Below are 5,977 nucleotides of genomic sequence, written 5' to 3' on the forward strand. Positions count from 1 at the left end.
GCTTTCTATAAAGATGTAGGAAAAGTAGGGAAAGTTGCTGCCTGGTTATCATTGTTACTGTATGTTAACATCAATCTGCAAGAGAAAAAAATGTCAATGATAACATGAAAAACAATAATGATAAATAAATGAAAAATGTTGCTGTCTTTCTATAAATAAATATTTGTGCCATATATAAAGAATATATGATTATCCTGCATCTTCCAAACAATAATAATAATAATAGTTCTGGTGTCCGAAATTACAAATATTTTTTTTTTAATTTAAATATTTATTGATTTTTCACAGTAATAACAAAAATATTTTCATCTCATTCATAATAAATATACAGTTATTTCTTATTACTTTATTTTTCCCCTTCTTAAAACAGTACCCCCTACCCCCTCCCCTCCAAAAACCCTCCCCACTCTGCATTTTTCACTATCTTTTATCCAAAGCAAGCATATCTTACCCATCTATCCATTCTATGATTTTCTACATTTCACTTCCTCACATTTGCTACAAAGTTTTCCCATTTTTCCCATTTCACGGAATATACCTCTAGCTTGTCTTCCTGTATATAATATAGCTTCTCCATCTTACTAATCCAGTTTACTCTTTCTATCCAATCCTCCTCTTTCGGTATTTCTACTTTCTTCCAATACTTGGGGATAACTCTGAGTGAAATTACAAATATTAAACTGGGGTGACTGCAAGCAAAAAAAGTGTTCCCACAATTTTAAATTATAATGTCCCAGTAAGTGTATTGCTGCATCTCCCTATACTGTATATATAATACACATAAATTTTAGCATACCATATCTTGTTATAATATATGTAATTACCAATTTATATGGTATGCTAAAATTGATGTGTATTTTTAGGATTAAGCAATACTAGGTTGTCAATTTTATTTTGCACATTACGGTATTCTTTTGATGTATAAATATATAGAGAGAGGTTTAGCAATACACTTACTGGGACATTATAACATAAATATTAGGACTTTATTGGTGCCAATATAATTGCCAATATTAAATTAAAAATAACTAAAGAATGCGTTAATCAATTAAAAATATTAATTAATAATAACAATACATTTAATTTAATTAAATTATTTACATTAGATTTAAGTGTAATAGCTACTTTATTTGACTTAAAGCAGATGTATGACCAAAGCTTTTCCGGCCCTACTTCTATGGATCACAAGAATTCAGTTAGTTCGGCACTCCTATGACCCATTTTCAGCTGACAGCAGGCTAATGTCAGATGACATTAGTCAGGCTCTGGATCAATCCCGACTTTACCGGTTTGGATCCACCTAGATGTGTGGACCGGCAGTTGGCTCAGCCTTTCACTCAGCCACAGAGAGCCTGAGCCAGCCTCTCTCATCCCCTGCACAGCCCAGCGCTCCAGTGAGTGCTGGAAGGGCAGAGCAGAGATCCAGAGACTGACAGGCATGGCTCTCTGCTCACTGATGACTGAGAACCAAGTGATCAGCGGTCTCTGATTGCTCAGTTCTCAGTCTTGGAAGCAGTAGGGGACAGATGCACCATCAGACCAATGCTGCACCCACCTAGGCAGGGGTGGACTGACAACTCATGGGGCCCCCAGGCAATAGGGGATCATGGGGCCCCTGTGTCCTTGCCCAAACTCAAAAAAGCCTATGAAAAAGATACCAGGGGCATCTCATGGGGCCCCCTACTGACCCCAGGCCCTTGGGCAGTGCACGAGTTTCCAAATGGTCAGTCCGCCCCTGCACCTAGGTGAGTATAGTTTTTTTTTAAGAACCCCATTTTTCCATTATAATTAGAGATGAGCGAATCGAACCAGGCGAAGTGGAATTCGTTTCGAATTTCAGGAAAAATTCGATTCGCGTCGAATTCGAATATTTGCATACTTCGGGTGCGCGAATCGGATTTTTCCCGATCAGCCGGCAAAAGTGTCCCTGCAGAGAGCTCCGCTATTTCTGACAGTTCTCTGACAGTTCCTTCACATGTACAGCGGTTGAAACATTGTATCTATTTGTTTCCATTTAGGATACAGATGTTTTTATTCGGAAATAAATAGATACAATGTTTCAACCGCTGTAAATGTGAAGGAACTGTCAGAGAACTGTCAGAAATAGCGGAGCTCTCTGCAGATACACTTTTTGCTGTACTGGAATACTTCTTCTTTTCATTCTTCTTTTCATTCTTCTCATTCTTCTTTTCATTCTTCTTTTCATTCTTCTTCTCATTCTTCTTTTCATTCTTCTTCTTCTTTTCATTCTTCTCATTCTTCTTTTCTTCTTCATGAAAAGAAGAATGAGAAGAAGAATGAAAAGAAGAATGAGAAGAATGAAAAGAAGAATGAAAAGAAGAAGAAGAATGAAAAGAAGAATGAGAAGAAGAATGAAAAGAAGAATGAGAAGAAGAATGAGAAGAATGAAAAGAAGAATGAGAAGAATGAAAAGAAGAATGAAAAGAAGAAGAAGAAGAATGAAAAGAAGAAGAAGAATGAAAAGAAGAATGAAAAGAAGAAGAAGAAGAATCTTTTCATTCTTCTCATTCTTCTTTTCATTCTTCTTCTTCTTCTTTTCATTCTTCTTCTTCTTTTCATTCTTCTTCTTCTTCTTTTCATTCTTCTTCTTCTTTTCATTCTTCTTCTTCTTCTTTTCATTCTTCTCATTCTTCTTTTCATTCTTCTTCTTCTTCTTTTCATTCTTCTTCTTCTTTCCATTCTTCTTTTCATTCTTCTTCTTCTTTTCATTCTTCTTCTTCTTTCCATTCTTCTTTTCATTCTTCTTCATTCTTCTTTTCATTCTTCTTCTTCTTTTCATTCTTCTTCTTCTTCTTTTCATTCTTCTTTTCATTCTTCTCATTCTTCTTTTCATTCTTCTTTTCATTCTTCTTCTCATTCTTCTTTTCATTCTTCTCATTCTTCTTTTCTTCTTCATGAAAAGAAGAATGAGAAGAAGAATGAAAAGAAGAATGAAAAGAAGAAGAAGAATGAAAAGAAGAAGAATGAGAAGAATGAAAAGAAGAATGAGAAGAATGAAAAGAAGAATGAAAAGAAGAATGAGAAGAAGAATGAAAAGAAGAATGAGAAGAAGAATGAGAAGAATGAAAAGAAGAATGAGAAGAATGAAAAGAAGAATGAGAAGAATGAGAAGAAGAATGAAAAGAAGAAGAATGAAAAGAAGAAGAAGAATGAAAAGAAGAATGAAAAGAAGAAGAAGAAGAATCTTTTCATTCTTCTCATTCTTCTTTTCATTCTTCTTCTTTTCATTCTTCTTTTCATTCTTCTTCTTATTCTTTTCATTCTTCTCATTCTTCTTTTCATTCTTCTTCTTCTTTTCATTCTTCTTCTTCTTTCCATTCTTCTTTTCATTCTTCTTCTTCTTCTTTTCATTCTTCTTCTTCTTCTTTTCATTCTTCTTTTCATTCTTCTTCTTCTTTTCATTCTTCTTCTTCTTCTTTTCATTCTTCTTTTCATTCTTCTCATTCTTCTTTTCATTCTTCTCATTCTTCTTTTCATTCTTCTTTTCATTCTTCTTCTTTTCATTCTTCTTCTTCTTCTTTTCATTCTTCTTTTCATTCTTCTTCTTCTTTTCATTCTTCTCCTTCTTTTCATTCTTCTTTTCATTCTTCTCATTCTTCTTTTCATTCTTCTTTTCATTCTTCTTCTCATTCTTCTTTTCATTCCTCTTCTTCTTCTTTTCATTCTTCTTTTCATTCTTCTCATTCTTCTTTTCTCCTTCATGAAAAGAAAAATGAGAAGAAGAATGAAAAGAAGAATGAAAAGAAGAAGAAGAATGAAAAGAAGAATGAGAAGAAGAATGAAAAGAAGAATGAAAAGAAGAAGAAGAATGAAAAGAAGAATGAGAAGAAGAATGAAAAGAAGAATGAGAAGAATGAAAAGAAGAATGAAAAGAAGAAGAAGAATGAAAAGAAGAATGAGAAGAAGAATGAAAAGAAGAATGAGAAGAAGAATGAAAAGAAGAATGAGAAGAATGAAAAGAAGAATGAAAAGAAGAAGAGGAAGAATGAAAAGAAGAAGAAGAAGAATGAAAAGAAGAAGAATGAAAAGAAGAATGAGAAGAAGAATGAAAAGAAGAATGAAAAGAAGAATGAGAAGAATGAAAAGAAGAATGAAAAGAAGAAGAAGAATGAAAAGAAGAATGAGAAGAAGAATGAAAAGAAGAATGAGAAGAATGAAAAGAAGAATGAAAAGAAGAAGAATGAAAAGAAGAAGAAGAATGAAAAGAAGAATGAAAAGAAGAAGAAGAAGAAGAAGAAGAAACTTTTCATTCTTCTCATTCTTCTTTTCATTCTTCTTCTTCTTCTTTTCATTCTTCTTTTCATTCTTCTTCTTCTTCTTTTCATTCTTCTTCTTCTTCTGAGGATGAGGATGAGGATGAAGAAGAAGAAGAAGAAGAAGTAGGATGAAAATAAGAAGAATTCCAAGCCGGCCAAAAGTGTATCTGCAGAGCTCCGCTAAGTGTATCTGCAGAGCTCCGCTAAGTGTATCTGCAGAGCTCAGCGGTTGAAACATTGTATCTATTTGTTTCCATTTATGGAAACAAATAGATACAATGTTTCAACCGCTGTAAATGTGAATGTCAGAGAACTGTCAGAAATAGAGGAGCTCTGCAGATACACTTAGCGGAGCTCTGCAGATACACTTTTTGCCGGTTTGGAATTCTTCTTATTTTCATCCTACTTCTTCTTCTTCTTCTTCATCCTCATCCTCAGAAGAAGAAGAAGAGGATGAGGATGAAGAAGAAGAAGAAGAAGAAATAGGATGAAAATAAGAAGAATTCCAAGCCGGCAAAAAGTGTATCTGCAGAGCTCCTCTATTTCTGACAGTTCTCTGACATAGAACTGTCAGAAATAGAGGAGCTCTGCAGATACACTTTTTGCCGGCTTGGAATTCTTCTTATTTTCATCCTACTTCTTCTACTTCATCCTCATCCTCTTCTTCTTCTTCTGAGGATGAGAGAAATAGCCTATTTCTGACAGTTCTGTGACATTCACTCCATACAGTGGGTTGAAACATTGTATCTATTTGTTTCCATTTATGGAAACAAATAGATACAATGTTTCAACTGCTGTATGGAGTGAATGTCACAGAACTGTCAGAAATAGCCTATTTCTGACAGTTCTCTGACATTCACTCCATACAGCGGTTGAAACATTGTTTGAACCGCTGTATGGAGTGAATGTCAGAGAACTGTCAGAAATAGGCTATTTCTGACAGTTCTCTGACATTCACTCCATACAGCGGTTGAAACATTGTATCTATTTGTTTCCATAAATGGAAACAAATAGATACAATGTTTCAACCGCTGTATGGAGTGAATGTCAGAGAACTGTCAGAAATAGCCTATTTCTGACATTTCTCTGACATTCACTCCATACAGCGGTTGAAACATTGTATCTATTTGTTTCCATTTATGGAAACAAATAGATACAATGTTTCAACCGCTGTATGGAGTGAATGTCAGAGAACTGTCAGAAATAGCGGAGCTCTGCAGATACACTTAGCGGAGCTCTGCAGATACACTTTTTGCCGGCTTGGAATTCTTCTTATTTTCATCCTACTTCTTCTTCTTCTTCTTCATCCTCATCCTCTTCTTCTGAGGATGAGGATGAAGAAGAAGAAGAAGAAGAAGTAGGATGAAAATAAGAAGAATTCCAAGCCGGCAAAAAGTGTATCTGCAGAGCTCCTCTAAGTGTATCTGCAGAATAGAGGAGCTCTGCAGATACACTTTTTGCCGGCTTGGAATTCTTCTTATTTTCATCCTACTTCTTCTTCTTCTTCTTCTTCTTCTTCTTCTTCCTCTTCATCCTCATCCTCATCCTCTTCTTCTTCTTCTGAGGATGAGGATGAAGAAGAAGAAGAAGAAGAAGTAGGATGAAAATAAGAAGAATTCCAAGCCGGCAAAAAGTGTATCTGCAGAGCTCCGCTAAGTGTATCTGCAGAGCTCCGCTAAGTGTATCTGCAGAGCTCAGCG

Source organism: Staurois parvus, unplaced genomic scaffold, assembly GCF_062004578.1.
Source record: "Staurois parvus isolate SC_StPar_1 unplaced genomic scaffold, SC_StPar_1.0 ptg000102l, whole genome shotgun sequence".
In the NCBI taxonomy this organism is placed as follows: Eukaryota; Metazoa; Chordata; class Amphibia; order Anura; family Ranidae; genus Staurois; species Staurois parvus.